The sequence below is a fragment of the Rhinopithecus roxellana genome, chromosome 16 (genome assembly GCF_007565055.1).
Source record: "Rhinopithecus roxellana isolate Shanxi Qingling chromosome 16, ASM756505v1, whole genome shotgun sequence".
In the NCBI taxonomy this organism is placed as follows: Eukaryota; Metazoa; Chordata; class Mammalia; order Primates; family Cercopithecidae; genus Rhinopithecus; species Rhinopithecus roxellana.
The window spans coordinates 39490009-39505580 of record NC_044564.1 but is presented as its reverse complement, the minus strand read 5'-3'; the positions used below and the strand labels follow the sequence as shown (position 1 = coordinate 39505580).

Here is a 15572-nt window from a genome sequence, read left to right as displayed (position 1 = left end):
CCGGGCGTGGTGGCTCAAGCCTGTAATCCCAGCACTTTGGGAGGCCGAGACGGGCGGATCACGAGGTCAGGAGATCGAGACCATCCTGGCTAACACGGTGAAACCCCGTCTCTACTAAAAATACAAAAACTAGCCGGGCGAGGTGGCGGGCGCCTGTAGTCCCAGCTACTCGGGAGGCTGAGGCAGGAGAATGGCGTAAACCCGGGAGGCGGAGCTTGCAGTGAGCTGAGATCTGGCCACTGCACTCCAGTCCGGGCGACAGAGCGAGACTCCGCCTCAAAAAAAAAAAAAAAAAAAAAAAAAAAAAAAAAAAAAAGAAAACTTCAGTCGAATTAAATTTAAAGCAGTTTAATTGAGCAATGAATGATTGGGGCAGCTTCCAGAATCACAGGGGATTCAGAGACTCCAGGGATGCCTCATGGTCAGAACAAATTTATAGATAAAAAAGGGGAAGGTATGAAGAGAAATCGGAAGTGAGGTCGAGAAACAGCTGGATTGGTTACAGGTTGGCTTTTGCATTATTTGAACACAGTTTGAACATTCAACAGTGCATGAGTGGTTGAAGTATGGCCGCTGGGGTTGGCCAAGACTCAGCTATTGTTACAGGCACATACTCCTAATTTAGATTTTCAATCTTGTCTGCCTATTAAGCTAGGTTACAGTTCATCCACAAGGACTCAAATATAGAAGTATGGGGTCCTTCTCAGGCCATATTTAGTTTGCTTTAACAATTCCTCTCTTTGGGTCATTTTCTCAGTTTTCAGAAAACGACCAAAACTTTGGTCATTGATGTCACTATCACCATTGTAAATGCACTTATATGGTCTTGACACCCACTGGGAAACAGTAGAATAGTGGGTTTTGCAAGGAGGGAACAAGGAGTGGGTAGAGGGTAACTCCTTATGCTGGAACGTCCTGTTTGTTGGGGAAAAACAAAACCTGGTCTGTTCCAGGCACATTTAGCACAAGCGGCTCCATTTTGGTTCAGTTTGGTCTGTTGGGGCCTAGTGCATGAGCTCAGCCCAAAACAATGGCCTCCCATAATTTTGTTTAATAAAATTTCCCCTTTTTGTTCAGGTTCTCACTTTGGTGAGAGTGTGACCAAAACTTAGGCTTAGCACCTCTCTCAATTTTCATCATTTCAGATTTCTAGTCTCAGCATGTCATTCATAGGTTAGGGTGTCCTAATAGTTGTACATTTCTTTCAACTTTTGTCATTCCAGTTGAAGAGAGACCATTTGGCATTCTAGAGATGGCTATGTGCAAACATTTAAAACCTTTGAGAGAATACAATGCACCAGGGAGACTACTATTTGTGACTACCAGGAGGATAATACCAAGAGTTTAGAGTATGCTCTTTACCCAGGATGCCCATAAACCAAACCACCTAGAATCAAATAGATTAAAGAAAAAGTTAGATAAAGAGTGTACTCACGTAACTAGGTGGTCTTTTCTTTTATCACCTACAACTGAATCTGTATAATACCCGTGTGTTTTTCCATAGACCACAAGTGCCAGTAGTTGCATAGATAGTTCTCTGTTTAGCCAATTCTACTATTTAGCACAACTTTCACAAGAGAATTTAAAATCTGTTGTGTAACCATAGCCTTTACAGAAGAATCTGCTGTAGGGCCTCTCATGAGTGATACATTTCTAATCATTGCCTCTTTTACTTCAAACCATGGAAAAAGGACCTAATGATGCTTTTTTTTTTTTTTTTTTTTTCCTTTTTTCTTTTTATCTTGAGATAGAGTCTTACTCTGTCACCCAGGCTGGAGTGCAGTGGTATGGTCACTCACTGCACTCCACCGCCTAGGTTCGAGCAATTCTTCTGCCTTAGCATCCCAAGTAGCTGGGATTACAGGCGCCCACCTCCATGCCCGGCTAATTTTTGTATTTTTAGTACAGATGGGGTTTCACCATATTGGCCAGGCTGGTCTTAGACTCCTGACCTTAGGTGATCCACCCACCTCTGCCTCCCAAAGTGCTGGGATTACAGGCATGAGCCATCGTGCCCAGCCAAATGATGCCTTTTGGAAGAGTGAAGGCCTTCTGCCAATGTTCTCTTTGACCCATATGTGGGTTAAGAGAAGTGAATCAATGTTTTGTTTCTGACTGATTATGAGGCAATGTATGTGCCATTAAAGTTTCTCACCTGCAAGGGGCCTTCATCTTTTATCTATCAAAGTATAAGGTTATCCATGTATAAGGTTGGCTGAAAAAAACCTTCACAAATAAAAGTATACTCTATAAGTGCACACAACAGACCCCCTTTTCATTTCTATTATTCATACAGGCATGAACAAGGAAAAACGATTCGAAGGTAAGAGTCTCATGATAGTGGAAGCCTTGAGCCATGACCTTGGGGAAAGCTGCTCACATCAAGGATGCCGTCTTCTTCTCAGGAGAAATTTCCCTGGTTAGCTTTACCTTCAGGGTTCCAGTGGGTGTATGGTTTCAAGAGCATGGAGGGACCCTTCTCAGCTGTGACATTATGAACCTGAAGTTAAAGGTCCTGAAGTTTTGCTGTAGTGTGGATGGCAAGGACAGTCTTTCTCTGATGTTCTCAGAAGATCCAATCTTTGAGGTCTAGATTGTGAAAGGATCAACTGTCCTCAGTGAACCATAAAAAGCTTTTTTTTAACCTGGTGAAAATACCCTGCAGCATAATAATCTACTGTTATAACATCAGTCTTCTTGCATGGGAGAGCTTTTATACAACCAAAAAACATGCATTGAAAATGACAATTGAATAGAAATCCCTTTATAAAATGTTTAAATGGCCCATCAGGTAACCAAACATACCTGAGGCTTTAATTGTCTTCCCAGGAATATGGATTTAACACACCGAACATTGGTTATAAACTTTATAAGTCACCATACCAATATATTTAATTGGAATTATTTTATCTTTTCCATGATGAGTCATGGAATGCAGAACTTTTAGTAACAATAAGGACTCTGGAAGGACAAGGCGGCCATCCTGGTTCTCTATGAGTCCATGCTTAACATTGGACTCATGTCCTCTCAAACACCAGTTGTTTCTCCAATTTATGTGCATAGCACTGGTAACTGATGGGTTATCATAGGTAATTTGACTGAGACCATGGAGTTGATTCAAATTGTATATCTAAACAGTTTTAGTATTCACTCATTTAGCATAAAAATCTGGCAAAGTATTTTCTTGGTATTTAACTAATTTTTGTTTTACTTGGGTTAGCAGTTTTATAAACCAATCAGTCTTTTATTAAAGTTTCAGGAATTCTTACCCAGTCCAATTCTTGTGGAATTGGAGAATTCATGTGGAATTCTTACCCATTATATGATATTAAAGTAATTAGAAACTTGTATTTAAGAGTGATTTTCAGGGTCCTTTCCATCCTTTCATGAACCTCCTAAAAGAAACCATATCCTAGGATTTTGCATGCTTGTGAGGTTTCCAGAAACTGCATCAGCATTATGCAATTAACTGTGAAATGATTTTAAAGAGTCATAGTTAAAGACACAATTGACAAGGAAATTTGGTCATTTCTGTGGTCTACAATAACTTAACATATTAATAATTATAATTATGATTGGTAGCATATACTGAGACATACAAGAATTTTAGAAATCCCATACAATTTTGGAACATATTGATCACACACAGTAAAATATAACCTGAAGAAGGTTAAACATTATCCTTTATTTTGACAATGCTTCCCATGTAACTGAACATGTCAGACAGCCCTGTTTACCTCTTTTGGATGCTTCAGGGACCCTCTGTAGTCTCCCAAAGTTGCAGGTCAGAAGAGACAGTGAAGCTGAAGTTTGATTTTGGGAAGCCTATTAAATATGTTAAAGGTTTAAAACACTTGATATTGTGAAATAGAATTCCAGGTTACCATGTCATTCATTTAGCCAAAATGATGACTCAAAAATTTTAAGAAGGCAAAAACCTTTACTGTTTGATAGAGGGAAGACTTAGGTTTCCAAACAATCTGTCTCTTATCTTTCCCTTCTTTTTTCAGTAGTTTATTCAAAAGACAAACAAAAATCTGTCATTATCCTTTAATATTATAGGAAAATCATGTTTAAGAGAGAAAGTCAAATTTCACCCCTGCATTAGTGTTCTATTAATGTCAACCCAAATTTTTTGTTTGTTTTTGAGACAGAGTCTCACTCTGTCACTCAGGCTAGAGTACAGTGGTATAATCTCAGCTCACTGCAACCTCTGCCTCCTGGGTTCAAGTGATTCTCCTGCCTCAGCCTCGTGAGTAGCTGAGACTACAGGTGTGTGCCACCATACCTGGCTAATTTTTTTATTTTTAGTAGAGATGGGGTTTTGCCATGTTAGCCAAGCTGGTCTTGAACTCTTGACCTCAGGTGATCCACCTGCCTCAGCCTTCCAAAGTGCGGGGATTACAGGCGTGAGCCACCACACTCATGCCCAATTTTTAATAAAACCTTATAGATAAGTCTATCAATCTTAATCAGTTTGACTACAAGGTGAGGGTCTCATGAACCTTTTATAACTCTTCATAATTTTTGTGGAAGTAAGCAGATTAGTGCTCCAAGAAAAACCTGTTGTGCTTTTATTCTAATGTTCAATTTACAGAAAAACTTAATACCCCTTTAACTTTAGCCAATGTCCCTACAGAATTTCTTTTTACAAGATTAATTTGTCATGAACTTTCCACAACTTGTTCAAACCTTTAGCTTTATCTTACCTAATTTAAAACAGTCCTTTAACCTGATAAACTAGGCAAAAATTTACATTCGTATGCCTTTTTATAATCTTTTACCAAAGACATATTTAACTCTCCTTACACACACTACTGAAAGGACTTTGTTTTCAGTAGTCTCAATCACATGTGATAATGGTAACTCTTAGCAACTTTTACTTTTGGTGCATAAATTCCCTTTCACGAATCTTTTCACGACTTACGCAGACCATCTATGACATGCTTAGACTTTCTGGCTTGTCCTAAACATCCCTCTTTTTAAGTAACCAGTTATTTTACCTTAGAACAATAATTTACCATACAAGATTCTTTCTTCTATAGAATCTCTTTTCTTTGTAACCTTCTTTGCATAGCTAGGGGACATGGCTAATTCCACATGTCTCCAGGCCTTATCTAGAATCTGATGCTCCAAAATAGGTAAACTGAACAATTTTCAAAAGTCAAAGAAGCAGTTATGACCTTAAAGCATTTAGCAAACCTAATATCTGACCTGCATAATTTAGATCATATGTTTATATTTTTCCAATAATCTTTAAAGCTGTTTTTATTTCCCAAAGATTACTAAAGTTATGTGAACTAAAAGACATTACAGTTTTTATTTTTCTTTCAAAATATTTGATTTAAGTGCTTATTTTTCTTTATGCCAATTAATTAGAGCTCTTTTATATAAACATCACACACACAACACATATGTGATTACACACACAGATGGAACAAGGTCCATTAGTTGCAATATTTTTTATCTACCAGTTTCTAAGTTTCTTAATTGGATTACTGGTGTTAGGGTGGAGTCCTTTCTTTTTCTTTTTCTTTTTTTTTTTTTTTTTGAGATGGAGTCTTGCTCTGTTGATCAGCCTGGAGCACAGTGGCACGATCTTGGCTCACTGCAAGCTCTGCCTCCTGGGTTCATGCCATTCTCCTGCCTCAGCCTCCCGAGGAGCTGGGACTATGGGTGCCTGCCACCACACCCAGCTAATTTTTTGTATTTTTAGTAGAGACAGGGTTTCATCATGTTAACCAGGATGGTCTTGATCTCCTGACCTTGTGATCTGCCTGCCTTGGCCTCCCAAAGTGCTGGGATTACAGGCATGAGCCACTGTGCCCAGCCAGGGTGGAGTCCTTTTAAATATCTTATTATTTGACTTTAGCCACACCAAACTGCCAATATTTTTGGCTTCTTAACTTTACCAAAGGTGACCTCCCAAGTGCTCAGAGAAAGGAAAATTCAGTGCACTTTGTGGAGGGGAAGAGAATAGAATCAATAAACAGTAAAGATAATGCAGACATCAAACCAGAAAGGACTCATTCCCTAAATTGGGAATGAAATCCCAGCTGCCACTGTAAAAGGACAAAACTTTAGCTGCTGAGCTACCACACTGAGCAGTTTCCATTGCCCTTCCCAGGAGTCTAGAGTAGTTAATTTTGAGCAAAGGCTTTTAACTACTCAAGATAATTTTTAAAGCTAACTATGACACAAGCCCTAAAATACCTTTTCCCTGGAAGGTGGAGACCAAGAGAAAGTACTGCCATGTGGTTACAAGATCAAGCTCCCAAAGACATAACTGACCAGTTTGCTGGGCAATCTTGTACAGCAGGCTCATAGGTTTCCCTAGGCCTGCATTATGTCTTAAGGTACCCCTCTTTATGACAGAATGATACAGAAAGACAAATTCATAGCACAAAGTACAAAAGATTTGCTACAGCTTAAGACTAGCCTCAGAATTCTTTTTTGCATTAATCAAAACTTTACAGAGGAGATAAACAGTGGTTTTTTTTTGTTTCTTTGTTTTTTTTGTTTTGTTTTTTTTTTTTGTTTTTAACCATTCATTCAAATGGTTTGCAGAGAGAGGAGGAGGAGGAGGAGGAGGAGAGAGAGAGAGAGAGAGAGAGAGAGAGAGAGGCCAGAAGTCTGCTGATAAGAAATTCTTACCCTTTTGCTGACATACCAGGTTTCTGGGTTCCCTTTCCCTAGTGAGCAGCCCTAGTGACCCAGTTCGACATACCATAGACCTAGGGGCCAAGCTGCAACACAAAAGAAAATTTTTTTCCTTCTTTTAATGGACTTCAGTGCACTGTTATTCATTTGGAACATTCCCCTGTAAGTTATCTTTAGTAACATTTTGCCATTTTTGTAAGACTCACTCTTTCCTGGGCCTAATGTATAAGCTGGGAGGAACTCAGTTTTCCAGGAATTAAGGATCCCATTTTTACCTAAAATATTGGCTTTGCCGTCGGGTTTCCTTGATTACTTTAGCCAATGATTTTTTCCTACATAAGCATGCAAGAAAAATGAAACAAAGTGGTAGAACACAAAAATCCCTGTGAATTTCCAAAAGCCAAATTTTATAACCCCTGTAATATTACCATTTACTATCTGTTTCTTTTTGACCCAGTCCTATGTAAGAGGCCTCTAACTGGATCCAAGCCAGTTAATTATCAGATAAAATCCTATCCTAGATCCAGTCCAGTTTCTGCCATGATTTTCAAACCCAGTTTGGAACAGAAATTTGCTCGAAGATACTTGGAGAGCTCAAAACAGAAATCTATGGCACTCCAACATTGGAGAGAGAATTTACTAGGATCCGTAGCTGATCTGAGAGATCAAGGGACACAAGTGGCTCCTGTGGGTACCTTGCTTGTTCACTCAGTGCTTCTGGAGGTTGTTAGAAGCTCTCCTTTGGGCCCCACTTCTGACACCATCTGTTAAAAGAAAAACTTCAGTCGAATTAAATTTAAGGCAGTTTAATTAAGCAACGAATGATTCATGAATTGGGCAGCCCCTAGAATCACAGCAGATTCAGAGACTCCAGGGATGCCTCGTGGTTAGAACATATTTATAGACAAAAAAAGGGAAGGACGTACAGAAATTGGAGGTGAGGTAGAGAAACAACTGGATTGGTTACAGGTTGGCTTTTGCATTATTTGAACACAGTTTGAACACTCAGCAGTGTATGAGTGGTTGAAGTATGGCCACTGGGATTGACCAAGACTCAACTATTGTTACTGGCACATACTCCTAAATTAGGTTTTCAATCTTGTCTGCCTATTAAGCTAGGTTACAGTTCATCCACAAGGACTCAAATACAGAATACAGAGTCCTTCTCAGGTCATACTTAGGTTGCTTTAACAAACCTCAATGGAAGATTTTGATAATGGTTATATTTGCTTATCACTGGACTTAATTTTGCTTCAACTACCTGACAAAATAGCCATTATTCCTGAGATGGAGGCTGCAGAATGTCTGTAGGTGGTTTTCGGAGTTGTCAATATTATTGGAGATGAGCACTGGGGGACCAGTGTGTACAAGGGAAACCCAGTCTGCTACAAAGATTGCAGTTTTCTCAGGCTTTTGCCTAATGGAAATGAAGAGGAAGTTCTAGCTCCGTCTCCAACCTCCTCCCTTTACACTGCTGTGGTCCCTTTCCCCTTTGAGTCATCTTCTGCATTACTTAGTATCATGTAGTAATTTTTTTTTTTGAGATGGAGTCTTGCTCTGTCGCCCAGGCTGGAGTGCACTGGCCTGATCTGGGCTCACTGCAAACTCTGCCTCCCTGGTTTACGCCATTCTCCTGCCTCAGCCTCCCAAGTAGCTGGGACTACAGGTGCCTGCCACCACACCTGGCTAATTTTTTGTATTTTTAGTAGAGACAGGGTTTCACCATGTTAGCCAGGATGGTCTTGATCTCCTGACCTCGTGATCCTCCCACCTTGGCCTCCCAAAGTGCTGGGAGCCACTGCGCCCAGCCTAAAGATGCTTCACATTATGTATCATCAGGGAAATGCAAATGAAGACAGTAAGATATTAGTGTGGCCCAAATCCGGAACACTGACCGCACTGAACACTAGTGAGGATGTGAAGCAATAGAAATACTCATTCATTACTGTTGTGAATGCAAGATGGTACAGCCACTGTGGAAGACAGTTTGGCAGTTTCTTATGAAACTAAACATCCTCTTACAACATGAGTAATTGTAAGAGGATTGTGCTTCTTGGTATTTACCAGAGTAGTTGGTATTTACCAAAGTAGTACCTAGCAATTGTTCTTCTTGGCATTTACCCAAAGGAGTTGAAACCTTATGTTAACACAAAAACCTGCACACAAATGTCTACGCTAGCTTTATTTACTAAGTTTATTGCCAAAACTTGGACACAAACAAGATGTCATTCAGTAAGTGAATGGATATATAAGCTGTTGTACATCAGTGTAATGCAATGTTATTCTACACTAAAATGAAACGCATTAGCAAGTTATGAAAATAAATGGAGGACATCTAAATGCATATTACTAAAGAATGCATATTACTGAAAGAAGCCCTCTGAAAAGGCTACATACTATATAGTTTCAACAGCTGATATTCTGGAAAAAGCAAAACTATCTGGATAGTAAAAAGATCAGTGGCTGCCATGGGCTGGTGGGAAGGGCAGGATGAATAGAAGGAGCACATAAGGTTTCTTAGGGCTGTGAAAGTACTCTGTATGATATTACGATGGTGGACACACAGCATTTTTCATTTGTTAAATGCCATACAATATACAACACCAAGAGGGAACCTCAATGTAAACTTTGGGCTTTGGATGATTATGATGTGTCAAAGTAGGTTCATCAGTTGTAACAAATGTACCAGTCTGGTGGGGGCTGTTGATAAAGGGGAAGGCTGTGCATGTGTGGGGTTAGTGGGTATACGGAAAACCTCTGTACCTGTCTCTCATTTTTACTGTGAACCTAAAACTGCTCTACAAAATAGTGTTTAATGTAAAAAACAGTTTTTTTGGTAACAGTGGCAACTATTCCTAATAGGCAGTCCCTTAAATGAATAAAAGTACAAAGGAAATAGAAACATCCCAAATTCCAGACATAAACATCATTAACATTCGGTGACCATTACAAAATTACCTTTCTATATATACACATGGCAATAGATATAAAAATGGGCATCATTTTAAATATAATACATATGTTATACATTTTATCCATTTTAAATATGATACTTAATTCTACTTAAATTTAACAGAATAAAAAATTCTGAAATGGGGTCTAAAGAATTGCTGATTTTATAGAAATGATTCTTTGCCACAAATGTATCACTTCTGGAATGATCCCACTTTGATTAAAGGAAAAAAATGACAATAGTAAGCAGTTTTAGTCATTTCTTCTAAACCATGAGCTTTAATTTCAGACAGTATCAGTAACTCTGCTATGATACATGAACCAATTACCTCTCTCACTCCACTTCACCTCAGCTCACCTCTCACATTTTTCTAGTTATGTGAGTTTTACATAGTTAAGTTTAAAAATTTTGATTTTTTTGTAACCATAAACCCTCAGTGGTCTCTTCTTAGTTCTCCATTTAAAAGGATGCCATATGCACCTCCAGACCTTTCTACCACCACATCTCATTCCTACTTTCTTTATTGATTAGCTGGATGGACTCTGTGAAGACGTGATCCCACCTACTGCATCTATCAATGCTCTCCACTTTCAGGATGTTATTCTGTTGCTGTTGTATTGCAGTGACATCAAGGTGGGTACATTGTGTCTCCATCCTACTTCCCTTTGGCCTAGACTTGGTAGATTTTCCTCCCTTGCCCTTTTGGCATTGAATGTTGTTTTGGAGAAATGTGAGAACAGCCAGTCCTTTGCCCTCTTTTAGGTGATTTGCTCTTCTTTCCAGGTTGCTAAAGGAACCTTTCTTAAACTGAGATATTAAGAAACTTGACAAGGATATATACTGATACAGATCAACCAGCATCTTTTATTTCTTTTTTTTTGAGATGGAGTTTCACTCTTGTTGCCCAGGCTGGAGTGCAATGGCACGATCTTGGCTCACTGCAACCTACATCTCCCAGATTCAAGTGATTCTCCTGCCTCAGCCTCCTGAGTAACTGGGATTACAGGCGTGCACCACCACACCTGGCTATTTTTTGTATTTTTAGTAGAGACAGGGTTTCTCCATGTTGGCCAGGCTGGTCTCGAACTCCTGACCTCAGGTGATCCTCTTGCCTTGGCCTCCCAAAGTGATGGCATGAGCCACCGTACCTGGTCATCTTTTATTTCTTAACCACAATGCACCCTTTAATTGGCAGATTTAGATCTTCATTCAAATAATTTTTTCTTGTGTGATTTTTAAACACCTTTTTATTTGTTAGATTCTTCTCTTCAAGGATATTAATTAATTTTTTGTCATCAATGTCTATTATCTTTTCTCTGATTGTAGTAATCTATTATTTTTCTTCCTGGTTCACAGTGATTTTCTCTCTCTCCCTTTCTTTTTTTTCAGTAACTAAATTGTTTAGCTAGGTCTGCTTCATTTCTTGTTATTTATAATTTACCTGTAGGTAGGTTTATTGGTCCTCAAATTATTTCTTTATCTCTGGATCTCTCTATCTTGCTCTTTTTAGTTATTTTCTCTTGGTTATTCAATTGGTTCTTGAGTTTTTTTTAAAAAAATTGAATTCAGGTTCTTATCAAATTTTGTAGCCTGTGAACTTAAAAATTCTTTCAGACTGGATTTTATTTTTAACTAGTGCATGTTATTGTCTTTTAAGGTTTGCATAGCTGCAAGTTCATTGGTTTTATCTTGTCCACACTTGGCAGCTTTTTTCAGACTTTCACTTTGCTCTGCCCCTTTGTGTAAGGCAGCTCCTAAATCCTTATGTCAGATCCTTTTCTTACCCGTTTTCTGGATTACCTTTGATGGCTTAATATTCCTTTTGAGCTTGATTTTCTATAGCCTTTGTGCGTGGGAATGGTGGGGGTGGGCTTAGCTGGAGTCCTGTTGCACAAACTGGGCTCCTCCCTCCAGTGTGGGACTGTGAGGAACATGCAGGCTTCAGACTTCATTGAGGGAGGGAGAAGGCTGAGCTTATCTTGTCCATCGTGGGGCGGGTAAGTTTCAGCTCATTCCCCCAATTAATGTGGGTGCTTGGAGTCCTCACACTCTGACAAAATCATGCCACATTGCTGCCATTTCCTTTTGCACTAATCTCCACTGCAGCCATTTTCACTACCCCACAGTCAAAAATGAGAAAAACTAAGGATAAACAATGGCCCTTTCTTCTTCTCTCAAGATTTGAGTGAGAATTGTCAGGATTTTGTAGACGCACAAGGTATGGTTTCTGGGAGGTTGGAGTGTGGCCTCATTGTGATACTCTTCAACTTCTGGTTTTTATATGAGCAAGCGCTTTTCAAAGTGCGTTTTGTTAAGTGGTTCTCTTTTTCTTGTTTGGTTACTACTTGTAACTTTAGCGTTTTTGTTTCTTCCCTCTTCCCTTTTTTCTTGAGGTAGAAAGATGAGAAAAGTAAGGATTCTTTTCTTCTAGATAGCGAGGCCTTGATATTCTGTAAATGTTTCACTATGTTCTTTCAGAATATAATGCCCCACATGTTTTTTACTATAGGATATACATTGTACTTTTTTTTTTTTGAGACAGGGTCTTACTCTGTCACTCAGACTGGAGTACAGTGGCGCAATCACAGCTCACTGCAGCCTTGGCTTCCCCAGCTCAAGTGGTTCTCCCACCTCAGCCTCCCGAGTAACTGGGACTTTTTGCATTTTTAGTAGAGATGGGGTTTTTTACCACATTGCCAGGCTGGTCTCAAATTCCTGGACTCATGTGATTGCACATTTTAATATTTATGATGTAAGTTCCTCATTTTTGTCTCTTCCAAATTAAAAAAATACACAAGTTACACATGATATATCTGTTAAGGTGCTTTAGGTTGCAAGGAAAAGAATAACCAACTCCACATATTGAAATAATAAACTTGTATTGACACACAAAGGAGAATATTGCATAGTTAGGACAACATCAGATGTATTTTTATGCATATTACATTAAACTGAGATAAAATTCATTATTTTCATATGTAGGTATACCTTTAAACAAAAAATAACAACCCTATTGTGTCCTATGACGGGAAGTTCATTTTGATAGACGAGCATGATGGAGGTGAGTGGCTTATCTCAGTGATTTTCACCTTCTGATCACATTCGTCCAGCTGCCGAAATGACACAGGATATAGCCAGAGGAACAACTTCCTTCTGCTGGTATTCCCTAGCCAATTCAACCAGATATAAAAGTGACTTTTCACTTACCAATAGTAAACTTCCTCATTTTTCTTTTGTCAGTGCTCTTTTGAACAAGCAAAAGAGAAAGGTTACTTAAAGACCAAGGATAGTGTCTGAAGTGTGATCACATGTGTTTAAACCCAGTGGTAGGTGCACTGGCCATGGGTCAGGAAGCACGGGCCATAGTAGTCTCAGCTCTGCTACTTTTGTAGGTGTGCAGCTCAGAGCAAGTCAAATTTCCTCTGTGTACCTGATTCCTTATTTTTTTGTGAAATTCAAGGCAGCAAACAATTCAATTCAATAATTGAATTAGGGTCCTTTACTTGGCAGACGTGACCCAAGCCACTGGAGATTCAAAAGGATGGAAAAAACTTATGCTCAAAAATAACTCCTCCCTTTCATCTATTTCAATGGGTAGCTAATCATTTGCTTAACAGATTGCTCTTTTAAAATATAATTATATAATCGGAAGGTAGTTCAGCTGTTATTTTTCACTGTAATGAAAATTAGATGGTTTTTCTCGTACCAAGATCTTTTCATTCTTTTTCTTTTTTATATTTTTCAAAGTGCAGTTCCATTTTTCAGTTTTCAAAAGATGTAATTCACATAGTATCCAGCTTACTTGTGGAAGGTATACAATTAAATTGTTTTAAGTGTATTTACAAAGTTGTACAACCATCATCACCATCAATATTAGAACATTTTAAAACACTTTTTTCCTTTTTTGTGAAGAATAGAGTCTCATTATATTGCCTAGGCAGGTCTCAAACTCCTGGGCTCACACTACACTCCTGCCTTTGCATCCTTAAGTGCTAGGATTACAGACGTCAGCCACTGCACCTGGCACAACTTTTTAAAACCACAAAAACCAAACCCCATACCCATATCACTTCTCATGCTTCCCACCCCATACAATCCTTTCCCTCCTTCCCATCCAAGGCCCTAGGAAAACCTCCCATCTACTTTTTGTCTCTGTAGACATGCCTATTCTGGAAATTTCATATCAATTGCATGATATAATATGTGCTCTTTGTGACTGGCTTATTTACTTAGCATAATGTTTTCATTCATGTTATAGCATGCACTAGTATTTTACTTTTTTAGTACCAAGTAATATTCCATTGTATGGCTATGCCACATTTTATTTATCCACTCATCAGTTTCTGCTCTTGGCTACTATAAATAATTTTGCACTAACCATTCCTATACAAATTTTTGTGTGGGTGTGTGTTTTCCTTTTTTCTTGAATATATAACTAGAAGTGGAATTGCTGAGTCATATAGTAAATCTATGTTTGTCATTTTGAGGAACTGATAACTGTTTTCAAAAGTGGCTTCACCATTTTCAGGTTTCCACCAGCAAAATAGGAGGGTTCCAATTTTTCCACATCTTTGCCAACTCTTGATATTGTCTGTCATTTTGACTATAGCCATCCTAGTGGGTGTGAAGAGGCATCTCATGATTTCCATTTTCATTTCATTTATGACTAACAATGCTGAGAATCTTTTCATGTGCTTCTTTGTCATTTGTATATTTTTGGAGAAGTGTATCTTCAGAACATTTGCCCACTTTTCACTTAAGTCACTTATCTTTGTATCATTAAGTTGTAAGAGTTCTTTACATATTTCAAATACAAGTCCCTTATTAGATATAGAATTTACCAATATTTTCTCCTATTCTGAGAGTTGTCTTTTCCCTTTTGTGATGGCATCATTCGCAGAATGAAAGTTTTTAATTTTGATGAAGTTCAATTTATCAACTTTTTTCTTTTGTTGTTTATGCTTTTGGTGAAGTATCTAAGAAACTATTACCTAAGGTTGTGAAGATTTACTCCTATGATTTCCTCTAGGAATTTTGTGGTTTTAAATCTTACATTTATGCCCAACATCCACTTTAATTTTTTATACATAATGTGAGGCCAAGATCCAATGTCATTTTTTTGCATGCAGGTTTCCAGTTGTACCAGCTCGACAGTAGTTGTAAAAACAATTATTCTGTCCCAATTAATTGAACTGACACTCTTTTTGAAAATCAATGTAAAGGTTTATTTCTAGACTTTCAATTCTATTTCATTGATCTGTATATTTATCTTTATAAAACCACCTTTTCAAAAATTATAACATGGGAAATTTATGACAGTGAAAAGTAGCTGATCTAACCAAATTTCATCTTACCATGAGCCTCCAAAATGCCCTTAATCATTCTTGGGTCTGAGCTAAGCTAACCTGGGGAGACATTTAGTTTATAGTTTAAATGACAATAGCCCTTTCCCCAAACTAAACCACCTTTGTAAAGCTTGTTAGCCACCAGGTTAGGAGGATGTGAGGAGCCTGAATTCTGCTAAGGTGTAGGCATACATGATTACCAGCTATTATTTAAAGGTCACAGGTTTTGCAAGTCTCCCAGTTACTCCTGCAAATAACACCACCCTTGCAGAAACTAAGATTGGCTTTTTGAGATACCTTTTTAGGTTTGTGAATTTCTGACAACCAATGGCTTCACCTGGACCCACCAACCCTGCTGACCCCACTGACCCCGCTGACCTCCCTGACCCACCAACCCTACTGGCCAGTCATGTGGCCCCACCCAGAAACAGACTCCCTAGCCTGTCATACTATCTTTGAAAAATCCTACCCTCCAAATTTTCTGAGATTGATTTGAGTAGTAACTTCATCTCTCATGTGGTGTGGCTGGCCTTGTGTCAATTAAACTCTTTTTTTATTGTGATGGTATAGTCTCAGTAAATTGGTTTTGCCTGTGCAGTAAGCAGGACGAATCC

General features: G+C 38.6%; 1 protein-coding gene across 13 annotated transcripts in view; it reads left to right on the top strand.

Moving 5' to 3' along the window:
* DIRAS2 (DIRAS family GTPase 2) overlaps window positions 1-15572 on the top strand; it is a 158450-nt gene that overhangs the window by 889 nt on the left and 141989 nt on the right. For 10 of the 13 annotated variants that reach the window (XR_004054099.1, XR_004054100.1, XM_030920432.1 and 7 more), the window contains exon 2: window positions 10145-10246. The gene's annotated coding sequence lies outside the window, so the exon portion shown is untranslated. Of the gene's footprint in view, window positions 1-2296; window positions 2324-10144; window positions 10247-15572 lie in introns of all 13 variants that reach the window. The other 3 variants (XM_030920429.1, XM_030920431.1, XM_030920424.1) reach the window with 1 other exon arrangement.